General features: G+C 42.7%; 1 protein-coding gene across 2 annotated transcripts in view; it reads left to right on the top strand.

Annotated features, from left to right (window-relative positions):
• The first annotated feature begins 205 nt into the window (after nucleotides 1-205).
• Nucleotides 206-16587, top strand: part of RAD54L2 (RAD54 like 2) — an 88225-nt gene continuing 71843 nt past the window's right edge. The window contains exon 1 of one of the 2 annotated variants that reach the window (XM_082848224.1): nucleotides 206-368. The gene's annotated coding sequence lies outside the window, so the exon portion shown is untranslated. Of the gene's footprint in view, nucleotides 369-2671; nucleotides 2773-16587 lie in introns of those variants that run through there. The other variant, XM_082848225.1, reaches the window with a different exon arrangement.

Genomic DNA, 16587 nt, shown 5'->3' with positions numbered 1-16587 from the left:
TATCTGTAGCATAGACGGCTCTGTAGAGGGAGGAGGAATCGCTGTCCACCCGGCGCGGGTCAACAGCGGCCTCCGCTAGGCTCTCAGCGGAACTTTCCTGTCGGCGGCGCATGTTCCCGTCCGGGCGGCCGGGCGCGCGGGCCGAGAGGGGGACGCTTTCTGGCGCGGACCGCCAGCGGAGGCTGCGAGCGCCGCCGCAGGAGAAGACCGACGCTCAGCCGGAGCCAGCCCGCGGCGCCCGGGCCTGGCCGGCTGCTTCCCTCCACCCCAGACGCCGCTGCCGCAGGCACTGCCAAGGCGGGCGCAGAGGAACGCTCGGCCACTCGGCCCTGCCCGGCCCGGCGCGGCCCGGAGCCGCGGCACGGGAGGTGAGTGCGGGTGCCGGCCCCCGGCTCCCTGCTCGGGCCGCCGGGACCCGCAACAATGGGGGCGGAGTGGAGACGCGGCCCGGGCCCCTGGCGCTCAGCGGCCTGGGTCAGCAAGCGGGTCCCGGCAGCCCAGGCCTTGGGGCGCTGGATCCGACCTAGGGAACTCCAGTGGCCGGAGGCTTGGCGGGGGTCTTCGCCTCCACCCGGGGCCGTGTTGGCTTGGTATTTAGAATTTTTGTAGCCGGGAAAGGGAGTTATAGGGGCACGGAGACTTAACTCTAGAGGCGTGCGCTCTTAGCGCCTGATGCAGACGCCCTGGAGGCTGGCCATAGCGGGTGGATTGGGGGGAGGATGCGTTTAGGAATTCTAGGGGCCTTGATGTGCCTGGTCCCTAAGGCGAATCGAGATGCGTCTCTCCCTGCCCTCCTCCCCAACCCCTCCACGCCCCCAGGTCCGTGAACTTGGCAGACTGGGATCAGACTGGGGAGAAAGAGTATTGAGTATTTAGCTTCTCTGAGGTAATCGGTGATTAGTTCCTGGAAAGGCAGGAGCTCAGCTGGGCACAGGGGAGTTGAGCAAAGGGCTGGATTCTCCAGGGCCCAGCATTCTGGAGTTGAGTGGTTCTCAGGTAGGGAACTTGTCGCAAGAATGTCTCGGTGAGTAGTGTTGGCTACCTTGGAGTTAGGGTGAAGCCGGAGTTGTGAATTGGAGAGTATAGAGTAGGGTTGGTAGGCTGCTGAAGTTGGAGAATTAGCTTTTTGTGGGCCATGGTGGTAGCAGCCTGTGAGACGAACAAGGGGCCTTTGCAGAGTGGGCTTTGTGATAGAGAATGACCTCTTACTGAGGGGGAGGGGTGACTCAGATCTTAGAATTCCTGTCCCTTGCTAGTGGATGTGGCTGACTGTGTTGGTGGCTGGGCACTGAGGTAGATGGTGCTGGAAGGAGCGTTTGGGGGCTGAATTGAGTTTCTTCCTGAATAGAAGACAGTGTGGACCATTCCTTCTTACTCCAAGTCAGAATGGTAGCTGTCATTGACAGTGTTTTAAGTAAAGAATTTCTTTGTGGTATTTGGATCCAAAGCTTTCCTCTGTTCATTTATTTTCTCCTTTGTTTTTGAATTGTGACTCATACTTTCTTTTCAGCACTATGGCTGTTGTTTATGATGATAGACAAACTTAGACAGTATGATATATATAAATTCTAGGGATTTTTCAGTCCAATTCTAAATCTACATTAAGAGCCTCTTTTCACTAATTTATGTGTCATTGTTTAATGTATGCAACTCTAGAGAGGGATGTGAAAACTCTAACAGTTTATGTTGTTAAAAGTTCTTTATATCCCTAAACTTCATTTTCTCCTACTACCGTGAAGTCATTACGTTAAATCTGTTAAATCTTAGTGACCGTCATTTTAACTCTCCCAGGACATTATCTTCACTAGAAGTGTTGTCTGTCTGGTCTGTACACTGTGTCTCATCTGTATCATTGAAAGGCAATGTGCAAACTCCAAATAGCTGAGGCCTGCATCTGTGCACCAGAGCTCTCTCTATGTAGTATTCAGGCAAAAGTTGGTGTGTTGTCTATAGATGAGATATCAAATCTCATATGAAAAAAAGTGTCAGAATCATTGCACTTTCAGAGTTTGTTTAGAGTGTTAGGAGTTGTATTGCCTCATTGGAGTATATTAGAGTATAAATTTTCGGGTGAGATGTGAGGTAATTCTGACTATTTGTAGTTGTACTGATGGTTCTGGGGATTGTTTTTCCCCTTAATCTTTAAAAAATCATATATTTCCCTTGCACTGTATTATTTCTGTCTGTCTCTTTCTCTTAAGTTTTCTATCTTAAGTAACTCATTCTTTCATAAACCAATATCTATTGAATTATGCCAGGCACTGTGTTGGGCACCTCTACAATGGTGATGTTTTTCATGTTTTAATAGTAATAGTTCATATTTCAGAAGTGGCTATAGGTCTATGAAGGAAGAAGTGATTCAGGCATATCAAGCTTTTAATCAGTAAAACCATTGAATAAAGTTTTTAAAAAGTATTGATTTTGACTAGTGACAATTGATTATCCTCATATATTTCCATGGGAAAAGTTCACAATGGTATGGGGTTGTTTTTGCTTTGTTTTATTTACATACACCTGTTAACTTTAAGTATGCCTGTAGACAAGCCACAAGGTAAACATTTTGTTGCTGTGTGTGTCTTGATGAGCTATGATTTACAAATACTGTATATGTGCTTAGGTTCCCCAGGAAGCCATCACACTTTCCTTCCCACTGTGGTTTTGGGAGCATGAAGGCGTTGCTTACTCCCTTTGTCTGGTTCACTGTATGTAGGCTGGGAGTGTCTGCTGATGTCTTGGAGTGCTGTCTCCTAGAACAGGAGGAATAAGATTGAGGTAAGGCTCAGCCTGTTTGAAATTCCTTGCCTCTTAATTATTACTGCATAAATTATATTTGAATGCTTTTTTGCTTTAATTGTTAATCTCCATTCCTATCTAGTTAAATGAAATTCTGTCCTTTGCTCTCTTCTCTATTTCTCTGTATGTATTTTGGCCAAAAATAAATGAAGAGGTTTAAAATCAAGACACTTAGATAATAAATAAATTCTTTGAAGTCTCTTTCATTTTTCCATCTGGAATATTCTTTTGATCAAATAAAATGAAAACTTTATTTTGTTGCTTTGAAGGCAAACTGACTGCTGAAAAATGTTTTGACTACCTCTTAGTCAGATGGATAACCTCAGAAACTCTTGGAAAGAAAGCTTAGAGTGTTTGATTTCTTTGGAAAGATTCTGAGGTGTCTAGTACAATGGAAAGAGCATGATCTTTGGGGTCATCCCATCTCTACCTCTTGCTTGCTTTTTGACCTGCGTAAGCTGTTAACCTTTCTGAGTCTTGTTTTTTAATTTAATTTAATTTTTTTCAGTCTGTGAAATGGGGTTAAAATAACCTCTGCAGGTTGTAGTGAGGACTGGAGTTGAGGGCCTGGTGCTTAATGGGTGGTCAGTGCTTGCTGTTAGTAGTAGGTTGTGTATATCATTATGTGGGAGTTACTGTTCTCAGTAGTATTAGTAATAGGCGTGTGGCTGGGTGCTATGCATGGATGAGAGGTTCAGTTTCCTTGTCTGGTGAGGAAGGCAGCCTTCTGTCTACACCTGTTGGCACCCTGGACAGGTGAGAGAATTGTTGAGGTAGTCTTTATCCAGTACTGGTGGCCGGGAGTCAACACTATAAAGTCCAAGGTCATTCCTGGCACTGGTAGGTTTTTTCCTGGCAGTTTCTATGGAGAAGCCAGGAGGTAACTGTTTGGCATGTCCTTGTTTTGGGAACAGTGGGCATCCCCAGTGACAGAGTGCTGGAGTATGCCAGGCAGCATATTCTGTGTGGCCCCTGATCAGAATATTTCTCTAGCTTTCTTCTGTTGGCATCATATACCTGACTTTGGTCTTTTTGCCTGGAAGGCTCCAGATGCTGGAGAGATTTGTCGTCTTTCTCTAATTTGGGCTAGTTTGATAGAATCTAGCACTCTGTTCAGAAATGTTTTTGATGAACAGAAGGTTCACAGGCTTTGTTATAGAATTGTTCAGTTTTATTTTTTCCCTGTGAGAGGGGGAAAAAAAAAGTAGAGAGAAAAATAAGTATGAGCCAGACAGAAATGATTCAAAGTAACTGGCCCTAAATCTCTTCCAGTCTTCCATAGTCAAATTCCCCCTCCGTTTGGGGTGGTCTTTAACTTCAGTTAAAAGTAAATAATACTCCCCTGGCCTCAAAATACACGAACATCTAGATCCTGATATATCTCTACTTCAACATCTCACAAAGACCTTTATGACCTGGCCTCTTTGGTATCTTCCTTTCTAGTCCTCTTCTGCCACAATTCCGCTGTCACTTTATTTTTTTATTTTTTTTTTTGTGCAGTACGCGGGCCTCTCACTGTTGTGACCTCTCCCGTTGTGGAGCACAGGCTCCGGACGCGCAGGCTCAGTGGCCATGGCTCACGGGCCCAGCTGCTCCACGGCATGTGGGATCTTCCCGGACCGGGGCACGAACCCGTGTCCCCTGCATCGGCAGGCGGACTCTCAACCACTGCGTCACCAGGGAAGCCCTCCTCTGTCACTTTAGGCTCCAGTTATAGTGAGCTCCTTGAATGTCCCAGCATTCTCAGGCTATTTCTCCTACTAATTTTCCTCCTGTTCTAGTGCTTGTTTGACTCTTAGGCTTGAATTTACTAGGAATTCAGGCACCATCACTTAAAACTCTTCCTTGATTCTTCCCAGATTAGGCTGAATGCCTTTCCTTTGTATGGCATTGCAATCTGTGAAAGCTTCTTTCATAATCACTGTACTCTTAACTTTGGGGATTTTTGTGTGTTTTCTGTGCCTATGTTGTGACCTACGTGAGGGCAGGACCTCATCTTGTTTAACTCTATATCCCAGTATCTAAACATTTCTGATACAGAAGTAGCTACTCAATAAATGTTTAGTGAAGAAATGAATGACCTCTGCATGTAAAATATCATGAAATCATTCCTTGTGGAGCTGGTGATGTGATGAGAGTTCTGATTTCATGGGTGCCTCAGACCCTGGCTGAAGCAGTGCTTCTGCCTTTGTATTTCCAGGTTGCTAAAATACATAATACGTAATTTTGCTGTGAAAATGTGTTGCTTATTCCATATGTTTATGGTTTTGATGCTGGGGAGCTATTACTTCCTCTCTTTGGGTCTTGGCAAAAGTTTCCCTTGGAAGAGAATGTGACAGTTCTTTATGGGTATTATCTAGATCTTCCACTGGCCATTTACTGCTCTGAGCAATTTGTCCTCGTGTGAAGAACAGTGACTAGTCAGTTTGGGCTACAAGGTCTCTAGACAGCTACTTCCAGCCTGGGTGTAGGTAATGGATTTAACACTAGGATGTTGTGACTTTTGTCAGCTGATGGACTTTTTGAAGATCCAGCTGAGCTCAATGTGGCCATATTCAGGATATAAGATCATTTGCCCAAACTTTATTTAGGAATTTGAACTCAGTGATTATGAAATTATCTGTATTAGTCCTTTGTTCAGCCTAATACTGTACTAACACTGAAATTGATATATTAGTTCTTTGTTAGGAAGCTCTGTGTTCTGAGTTATTAACCTAGAAGTAATGGAATTGTGCCAATTCATTTAATCACCCTCTTGGTTCTTCTTAGTGGTAAAATAACTTGAGAATATACTACCTAAATTACTTTGAATTAATTTTCATGGTTGATCAGACCACATAGGAATCCCACTGTCCAGATGTAAGGAACTCTGTTGAAGCCTACCTAATGCGGTTATTCTTTCATGTAGGTGACAAACATAATAGACTGAAGAAAAGGGAAGCATGAAAACTAACTGTAGTTAAAGATAAAAATTGACATGAGATAAAAAGGAAAACTGAGACAAAGCATAAGGCACTTTAAATGTGGCAAGCAACTGTTAAATTGAAGAAATTTGTGAGCAGTGTTGAAATCTTGTGAAGAAAATTGTTATATAGGTTAAAAGCAATAAAAACATGGACAATTTCAGCCAGCATAGGCACATTGAAGGTGCTAGCACCCATTTATGGTTTTATAGCACCATTGATGAAAGTGATATATAGGTAGAATTGAAAAATGTTTGCTTTACTATGATAAGTATACGTATACCTTTCATATGTATGATATTATTGTTTCATAAAACACTTTGATGTACATTTTATTTTACTACATCCTCCCAGCAACACTGTTAGGCCGATATCCCCATTTTATAGATGAAGAAGCAAACACAAAGAGGTGAAGTGGCTTGCTTTCAAGTTCACAAAGACAATAAGAAAAAAAGGTGGGACTTGATGCCAGGTTTTCTAAGTTTAGGGCCTTTTTTAACGTCCTCATGAGATATTGTTAGGGCTTCGGTTTGGGGGTGACAGTCACTCCTTATTCCAGGCTTCTGGCCAGTAGAGGATACACACAAAGAAGGTAGTGCCACACAGGGAGTAGAGCTTCTGCTCTATTAACAGCAGCCTAGTAACTCTGCAAGAGCTGGGTGTGGGGGGAACCTAGATGGAGCCTCCACCTTCCTCACAGATCCCTTACGGGTTATGAGAAACACCCAAAACCAGGTGGAGAGTTTTTGCCCTTGAAGCCCAGTGACACAAATTGGGATCTTCCTCCTAATGTGATGATGTTTAGAAATTGGAAGAAAAATGGAAATTTGGGAAAGAATCCTTTAAGTGTGATTCTGGATTGAGCTTAGGCTCTTTGTTCTCATTGTGCCATCCACTCTCACTGTCTTCCCCCACCCTATCTCTCTACCTTTCTCTTCTCTACTATTTCACCCACCTCCCACCTTAGTTTGGATGCTGGTTTGCCATGGTCCACAGTTACATTGCTGCCCTCCCCAGGTCTGAGAACCTGCTTGAACCTTTGCACTCTGCCAGTTGCCAACCCTGAATTCTCTCCCCTGGCTTCTTTCGCTGCCCCTAGGCTGCCCAGTGTTTCTGGGGAGTCAGGAAAATGGGCTGCTTTGGTTGTCAGCAGTTCCCACTGCCTCACTTCAGTTGAGCTGTCTCTGCCCCTCCGGGTGCTCTTGTGCTGCATTCTCAGGGTCCCAGTTCCCACAGCAGCTGCTTGCACGTTTTGCAAGGCTGTTTTTCCCTCCGGCCCTAGACCTGCTCTCTGTCTGCCTCATTCTTGACCTGTGACTTCACTTTAGGGCTTGTGCTCACTAATTTTTTCCCCTTTCCTTTCTATTATGGCACTTTCATTACTCTTGCTTTTGGAAATTCCTTGACTTTTTTCCTGATTATGCAAGTAATATATGAGCACAGTAAAATTCAGGCATTTTTATTTTTATTTTATTTTATTTTATTTTTTTAAGTTTTTTCAGTTTACCCTTGCCCCTCCCCGGAGGCATTTTTAAATAAGGAAAGGAACCCATAATCCCATGTCTCAATGTTAACCACTGTCATGAATTTGGATTATATATATCCACACTTTTTTCCACTGTGTATGCTGACATGGATGTATTTGTCCTTCTGTATGTGTGTGAGATAAAGTAATTCCTTTTTACAGAAATGGAATAACAGTATATCTACTTTTCTATAATTTGCTTTCTGTCTTCATTTAATGCCTTTATTTTGGGCATTTTCCCATGTTTCGGACACATATCTATCTTTTAATAGTTACGTAGTTAATTTCTATCAATTTTCCTAGTCCCCTGGTGATAGCCATTTGTTTCTTTTTCTCTGCAGTTACAAACATCCTTGTAAATATATCTTCGTATTTTCTGTACTCTGTATACTTCTTAGGATAAATTCCTACAAGTGGAGTTTCTGTGTCAAAAGTTATGCATGTTTAAAATTTTACTAGATATTATCACGTAATTTTTTTTTTTTTTGCGGTATGTGGGCCTCTCACTGTTGTGGCCTCTCCTGTTGCGGAGCACAGGCTCCGGGCGCGCAGGCCATGGCTCACAGGCCTAGCCGCTCCGCGGCATGTGGGATCTTCCCGGACCAGCCCGTGTCCCCTGCATCAGCAGGCGGACTCTCAATCACCGCGCCACCAGGGAAGCCCTGTCACATAACTTTTGAAAGATTATATCAATTTATATTTCTCCTCTAACACTGAACATTGTCAATAAGTTTAATCTTTGACAATTAAAACCTAGATAACTTTTATTTACATTTCCTTAAATGTAAGTGATGAGCATCTTTTCATGTTTTTGTTTCATATATAGATTGATTGATCAATTAATTAATTGATTACTCAGTTATCTTCTTTCTAGCATCTTCCTATCCCCCCTCCCTCCCCTTTTTGTTTTTACCTACATACAAGGTAGAAGCATAGTAACTTGACCTCTCATGCCATCCTAGCCCTCTCCTTCCTGTCCCTTTTATCTAAAATGCAGTTTTACTGCCATTTCCTCACTACTTGCTTTATCTATATCTCTTAATCCTTTGTGGTCTGGCTTCTGGTCCTGTTTTTCTCCTGAATACTATCTCTGAGTGAATTCCTTGTTGCCCAGACAAAAATTTTTTTCTTGATGTTTGTTCTCCCTTGTTTTGACTAATTCCCCATTCCCTACCATCTTTGCAGGGAGGGAAGCTGCATATGAGTGGACTTTTTATTATGGAAAATTTCAAACATACAACAGCAGGGAGTATAGTATAATGAACCCCATGGACCCATCACTCAATTTCAATAGTGACCAATATTTCCCCAATTTTTTCTTTCAATTGTCCTTCCCACCTTTTTTTGCTGTTATTGGCATATTTTAAAGCTAAATCTCAGACTTTGTCACTGAGTGTGTGTCTCTAACTAATAAGAATATTTTTTTTCTTAAACACCATTACCTTGCCATTTTCTACCCTGATAAAAATTAACGTTTCCTTAATAGTGAGGACTTGATATTTAATCCTGGCTCTGATACCTGCTGTTTAACTTGGGCAATTTTTAAACTTGTTTTCTCATCTTGAAATGCAGTGAGATAATAATGATAATGCTGCCTAATAGGGTGGTTGTGAGGTTACCTCATTTATTCCCATATGAAGTGCTTAGCACTGTGCTTTACCTACGTGGGGGCTCAAACATTTTTTGCATTTACTCTGTCTTCATCTATCCATTCATTCAGCAGATATTTATGGAACACATATCTGTCAGCTGAAGAGGAGACAGTGACCTTGGCTTCTAAGATTCTGCACTATCCTGATTCTCTGCCTGCCTCTCAGATGTTTAAAAACCCCTTCCTTTTTCCTCCTGGATGTGGATGTAACCCAGGTTTGTTGTTTTTCCTTTTCTATTCCCTCTGTAGTCTGACCCTCAGAAATCTAGCTCTTTCACTCCCACCACTTCAGGCTATCCAAGTGACTCAATTCTATAACCCTGGTTTCTTTACCAAGCAACAAACCCACATTTCATCCTGGCTTTTAGACATGTCTTTCTGGTCATGGGAATGAGTGTAAAGTGCCCTGAACTGAGTCTGCCCACCAGGGCTTCACTCAATCTTGCCACTAACTCCATGGCTTGGGCAGTTCAGTCACCTCTCTTGATCTTGGTGTCCTCAGTCAGAAGGATGGTAGGGCTGGATTAGAGTCTGAAGTCCTGTACAGCTTTAAAATCCTATCAGCTGTGAGAAGGTGGTTTCAGAAATGTCTTGCTCAGCATATGTGGGACCACATGCATCATTCTACTCCCCAAACAAGTTTCTGGCCTTTCCCATCTGGCCTCTCTCAGGATATCCAGGCTTCATCCTATGGCTTTTCCCTTTCATTTGTCTTCAACATAGGGCCAGTTATCTTGTGGCTAGTTCTTCAGTTAATCCTGACTCCTGGCTCTTCCAGAAACATACATTTAGCACTTTTCAGCTTTGTGTCTGTATTCACATTGTTTTCTTTGGCTGTTCTATTCACATTGTTTCTCCTGAACCTGTGTTCTGGCCGATTGAATTTCTGACCATCTTTCTAGACTAAGTTCAGGTGACAGCTTCATCCACATTGGAAGTGAGTCCTCCCTCTTCTGACTCTCATGACTGGCAGTGCATCAGTAACATTTCACAGCATGCCTGGTGCTTCAGCTATTTGTGTGTGTAAACTTTTCTTCCCTCCTAGTGTAATCTTCTTGAGGATAGGTACCACGTTTACACTGCATGTAATTTTGCATCCTACAGTGTCCAGCACAATTCTTTGTACTAAGAGTTTGCAATAAATACTGATTGAATAAGTGACTGAGCTAAAGTAGACTTTGCTTCAAGTTAAGAACACTTAAGGAAATGTTTTTATTTTGTTTATTTTTTATTTTTTTATTTTTTTGCAGTACGTGGGCCTCTCACTGTTGTGGCCTCTCCCGTTGCGGAGCACAGGCTCCGGACGCGCAGGCCCAGCGGCCATGGCTCACGGGTCTAGCCGCTCCTCAGCATGTGAGATCTTCCCGAACCGGGGCACGAACCCGTGTCCCCTGCATCGGCAGGCGGACTCTCAACCACTGCACCCCAGGGAAGCCCTTTATTTAATTTTTAATAAATTTATTTATTTATTTATTTTTGGCTGCATTGGGTCTTCGTTGCTGCACGCAGGCTTTCTCTAGTTGCGGTGAGTGGGGGCTACTCTTCATTGCAGTGCGCGGGCTTCTCGTTGCGGTGGCTTCTTTTGTTGCGGAGCACGGGCTCTAGGCGCATGGGCTTCAGTAGTTGAGGCACGCAGGCTCTAGAGCGCAGACTAAGTAGTTGTGGCGCAAGGGCTTAGTTGCTCCACGACATGTAGGATCTTCCCGGACCAGGGCTCGAACCCATGTCCCCTGCATTGGCAGGTGGATTTTTAACCACTGCGTCACCAGGGAAGCCCAAGGAAATGTTTTTAAACCTAAAAGGCCGAGCTTGTGAAATGGTACTAATTCCTTGACCTCAAAATTCAAAGAATCCTCTGCTTTTCTGTCCTATCTCAGAGTTGGGAAGATTTTCCAACTCTTTGGGTAATACAGTTTAGCTTCTCCAAAGCATAGCTGGTCATACTACATACTGTCATCATGGAGTAGCTAAAGGTAATCACCAACATTAATTGAAAGCTAACTTACTGTGTGCTAGGCAATATGCTAATTATTTTTTTCACTTAATTAAAAAAAAAATCTTACATATGTACTGTTATTCTTCTCATTTTATAAATAAAGAAATCTAGGTTTAGAGAAATTAAGTAACTTCTTTAGTATTCCTTAGATACAAAGTGGCAGTGCTGGGACTCTGACCCAGGCCATCTCGTCCCAGAGCCTTTATTCTTCACTGGTGTGCTGCTTTCCTGTCCAAAGCATGTTTACTACCAGTTGGCTCTTTTATGTTTATTTTCTAGCACTTATCAAATATCTTGCATGGATTTTTTCATTTCTCCCCACCAAACCAGCTATCCCTCTACTGTTCTTTCTGATTTTGGTGAAGGGTATGACAGACTTCAAGCCTCAGATTCATATATAATTTTTCCCTTTCCTTCCTGTGACTTTTCCCTGTTAATGCCTTACCCCTTCTCCACTCTTTCTGGTTTCTTTCCTCTTAACCCAGGGCCTCCAGGTATAGTCCTGGATTATGATGGTTGATTTTCCTTCCTTCCTTCTCTCATTTTTATAGTCCTTCTGAAAGGGTTGTCTATCACCCATTTCTCTCCAGTTAAAAATCCTTTTGCTTTTCCTGTAGCTGGGGTTCCTAAAGCCAGTTTTCAAATAGTGCTCCACGTAGTTACCAGTGTTCTTTTTTTTTAAAAAAAATATTTATTTATTTATTTATTTGGTTGCATCAGGTCTTAGTTGAGGCAGGCGGGCTCCTTAGTTGTGGCATGCATGTGGGATCTAGTTCCCTGACCAGGGATCGAACCCGGGACCCCTGCATTAGAAGTGTGGAATCTTAACCACTGCGCCACTAGGGAAGTCCCACCAGTGTTCTTTTTAAATTGGGAATTCAGATGATGCCACTTCCCTGCTTGAGATCCTTTAGTGGCTCCCACTGGGGGCACATGGACTGTGGGAAGGATTGCATGGAGACAGATATTGAGGCCACTTCTGAGCTCAGCAGAGAAGGGCTCGATGGCATAATAGTTATGTCTGCCAGAGGTGCAGACAGGAGAGTGGTGCCAAGTGCCACATATTTGCCAATTTTTATATAGGACGAAGTTCAAACTCCTAAACAAAGTCCTCCGGAGACTGCTGGATCAAAATCTGGCCTGTCTACTTCTCACAGTTTCCCCATTTACTCCCCCAGCCTCTATTCCTATGGAACTGTACTTCTGCATATGTCATTCCCTCTCTGAATGACTTCATCAGTCTCTTCTTTTTTTTTTTGAATTTTATACAGCAGGTTCTTATTAGTTATACATTTTATACGTATTAGTGTATACATGTCAATCCCAATCTCCCAATTCATCACACCACTGCCCCACCACCCCCGCCACTTTCCCCCCTTGGTGTCCATACGTTTGTTCTCTACATCTGTGTCTCTATTTCCATCCGTCTCTTTTTAAGGAAAGAAGAGATTGTCCTTTGACGTTCAGATCTGTTGCCTCCTCTGGGAAGTCTTCACCAGCCTTTCCAGGCAAAATTATTTCCTTCTCTGTCCTGTAGAACCTTTTCCTTCCTCCCTCCCTCCCTTCCTTTGAAATATAATTCACATACCATAAATTTCCACCATTTTAAAGTGTTTTAATTCAGTGATTTTTAGTATATTCACAAGGTTATGCAACCATCACCACTATATAATTCCAGAACATTTCCTTTCTTTTTTTTGTTTTTGTTTTTTGATTAATTATTTTATTTATTTATTTTTGGCTGCGTTGGGTCTTCGTTGCTGCGCGCGGGCTTTCTCTAGTTGCGGCAAGCGGGGGTTACTGTTCGTTGTGGTGTGCGGGCTTCTCATTGTGGTGGCTTCTCTTGTTGTGAGCATGCGCTCTAGGCGCACAGGCTTCAGTAGTTGTGGCACGTGGACTCTAGAGCGCAGGCTCAGAAGTTGTCACCCATGGGCTTAGTTGCTCCGCGGCATGTGGGATCTTCCCAGACCAGGGTTCGAACACTGTGGCCCCTGCATTGGCAGGCGGATTCTTAATCATTGTGCCTCCAGGCAAGTCCCAAAACATTTCTTTTCTGCAAAAAGAAACTTGCGCTCATTAAGCGGCCACTCCCTAATTCTTCCTTCCCCCTACCCACTGGTAACCACTAATCTACTTTCTGTTTCAATGGTTTTGCCTATTCTGGGCATTTCAGATAAATGGAATCATATAGTATGTGGCCTTCTGTGACTGGTTTGTTTCACTTAGCATAATGTTTTCAAAGTTTGCCCATGCTGTAGAATGCGTTAGTACTTCCTTCCCTTTTATTGCTCGATAATATTCCACTCTATGGATATGCTACATTCTGTTTATCTAGTCATCAACTTTAGTCATATGTTATACTTACCAGATTGCTCATCTTATGTGTTTATGTATCTGTGTCAGTTGACTGGATGATTCCTGGAGGGCTCCAATCATCACTCTGTGACCAGGATTCTCTCAACTCTGTATCTTTAGTACCTACCAGTACTGGTCAATACTAGGTGCTTAATCAGTACTTATTTATTTTATTTTTTTTAAATAAATTTATTTATTTATTTTTGGCTGCATTGGGTTTTTGTTGCTGTGAGCGGCTTTCTCTACTTGTGGCACGTGGGCTTCTCATTGCATGGCTTCTCTTGTTGCGGAGCACAGGCTCTAGGCATGCGGGCAACAGTAGTTGTGGCATGCAGGCTCAGTAGTTGTGGCTCGTGGGCTCTAGAGCACAGGCTTAGTAGTTGTGGCACATGGGCTTAGTTGCTCCATGGCATGTGGGATCTTCACGGACCAGGGCTCGACCTGTGTCTCCTGCATTGGCAGGTGGATTCTTAACCACTGTGCCACCAGGGAAGTCCCAATCAGTACTTATTGATGAATCATTTTATCTCCCTTTCCAGAAAACCAGACACTTTCTGCCTTTTCAGTGCACCTCAGATCCAAGTCATGACTCCTGTGTGGAATGTCTTCTCCTCCCCCCCCTCACTTGTCTAATTCTGCCTTGCTTCAGGGGTTGCCTCAAGGTTTGCCTCCTCCGGGCTTCTCATTGCGGTGGCTTCTCTTGTTGTGAGCACACGCTCTAGGCGCGCAGGCTTCAGTAGTTGTGGCGCGTGGGCTCTAGAGCGCAGGCTCAGTAGTTGTTGCCCACGGGCTTAGTTGCTTTATTAAGTGCTTAATGCACTTAATAATGTGCATTTATTAAGGCACTCAATAAATGTAATCTTACCTATGTCCTTAAGTAGATTGACACTAAGCCTAACAACACTAAGATTCCCTTTTTACACTCCCAATAAAAAGGTGCTTTAATTTTTTAATGGAATTATAGCTAACATTTTACCTTGCTTAAATTGCAGAAGGAAGAAAAAGAGAGAGTAAGAAATAATGATTGATTGATTGATTTTAATATTTATTTATTTGGCTGCACCGGGTTGTTTTTGCGGCACGTGGGATCTTCATTGCTGCTTGCGGGATCTTTAGTTGCGGCATGTGGGATCTAGTTCCCTGACCAGGGATCGAACCTGGGCCCCTGCATTGGGAGTGCAGAGTCTTAACCACTGGACCACTGGGGAAGTCCCCAGAAATAATTTAAATAGTGGGGTAATTTATACTCACCATTTTACTCCGTGAGTACCCAAAGGCAGTGGATGCAGTCAGTGCTGTTAGTTAATAAGATTGACAAAACTTATAAATGTAAAGAATTCTTGACCATTGGCAGAACAGAAATTGTTTAGGTGGTGTGGTGATGAGTTGGTAAGTATTCACCGGTGAGGGGATGGGGAGGAAAAATTGAGGGCCAATGAAGAATTGCTGAACTGGTCCAAGCAGCAAGATACACGAGAGGTTTAATTTCTGAATATTATATGCTTTTGGAAATATTTTTGGTATATACATCTACAGGAATACATACATAAAACTATTCATACTGTATTTATATGTGGACAATAGAAAAGGCTTTTCAAGGGTGACTTTAACTATTGATGATCTTTTTTTTTTTTTTTTTTTTGCGGTACGCGGGCCTCTCACTGTGGCCTCTCCCGTTGCGGAGCACAGGCTCCAGACGCGCAGGCTCAGTGGCCATGGCTCACGGGCCCAGCCATTCCGCAGCATGTGGGATCTTCCCAGACCAGGGCACAAACCCATGTTCCCTGCATCGGCAGGCGGACTCTCAACGACTGTGCCACCAGGGAAGCCCTGATGATCTTTTTTACGTGCTGCTTTAGGCCCTCATGTGAGCCCTGGCTAAGATGGGGTCCTTGTAATAGATACCCAGTGAACTTTTGTTGGCAGTGTGAGAGCTTGCCCTGTTGGTCACTGGATATGGCTATGGATAAAAGCAGTCACAGCCTGAAAAATATGATGCAGCTCAGGAGGGGGATGAGGTCAAACAGGATTTGTTCACTGATGGTTTGACTTTGTGGAGAGAGAATACATGTATAAAGATACTGATTTTACAGTTATAAAGTCCTATCTATTACTGTAAAACAAAAGAAGAAAGAAGAAAGTAATAAGTTTTTTGGTAAAACTATCACTCAGATAAAAATGGTTAACCTTTTGGTGCATTTCTTTCTTGTCTTTTTTTTCCCCTATGCATATATAAATACTTGCACATGTGTAATTCTATTTTTAAAATTGGGATCTAAATATTTATAAGTTTTTTGCACTTTTTATACAACATTATATTGTAAAAATGGTCTTGAAAATCTTCCCCTGAATTGCTCTACTGTATCTATTCTATGTTCTCAGAAAGACTTTTCCTCTAATAGGTCAGAAACCTCTTTGGCAGAGCCATCTGTTTCATATATTAATAGATTTTTTTCATGAACCTCACCAGGTCTGTCTTGCAAGCTCTGGTTAGGGCAAATTAGAATTCACTGATTGACCCAATTGGTGCTCTCAGTACAGATTCCTCTATCAGAGACTTGTGACCTGGTCTCATCTGTCAGCTGGGCCCTGTTAGACTTGCCCTTCATCTACTGACTCTGCAGTCGATATTTCAGATTAAACGTTTTAAAAATAAAAAACATTTTAGATGTTTAGAGGACGGCTTGTGGGGTTTTTTTTTTTTGTTGTTTGTTTTGTTTTTAATCAAAACCATGTGCTCTGGCAGCATCTTAAAGAACAATTCCATGTCAAGGGCATTTTGGCAAGTTTTTCTCCTTTGAAGATTCATTTCTGTTAATATTTCATAAGTGAAAGTAGGAAGTAATACCTTGTGACATGTATAATCAGTACATTCCTTTTAAGAAATCAAATGTGTGAAACAATAGCAGCATCAATAAATTAGCCTGTTGAAGTGGAAACTCTTTTTCACATTTACTGTGTTTGAATTTTGTCTCCATTGATATTCTTCCTTCCCCAGGTTATATCTCTCCAGCTGCCTAACCTCTCATAAGGAATCTTGAATCTTAAGCTGAATAGAGCATTTAGTTCATACTGCTTACATAAATCTTACCTTTGGCATAGCAGGGAGAATATCTATGTTCCAGATACTTTTCATTTAGTAACTTTGGTGTCTTACACTTGGTAACTTTTGCCTCACCTGACTGCTTCAGAACTGGTAATTTCTAAAGCCTTCCTTGGTTCCCTTCTTGAGCTATGGGTTGGCCTTTTGGTGTGGGTTATTCCGGCTCTCTCCATGTCTTTACTTCCCTACTATTTTATCCAC

The sequence above is a fragment of the Leucopleurus acutus genome (assembly GCF_964270905.1).
Source record: "Leucopleurus acutus genome assembly, chromosome: 10".
Taxonomy (NCBI): Eukaryota; Metazoa; Chordata; class Mammalia; order Artiodactyla; family Delphinidae; genus Leucopleurus; species Leucopleurus acutus.
The sequence above is the reverse complement of the archived record's forward strand: the minus strand, read 5'-3'. Positions and strand labels throughout refer to the sequence as shown.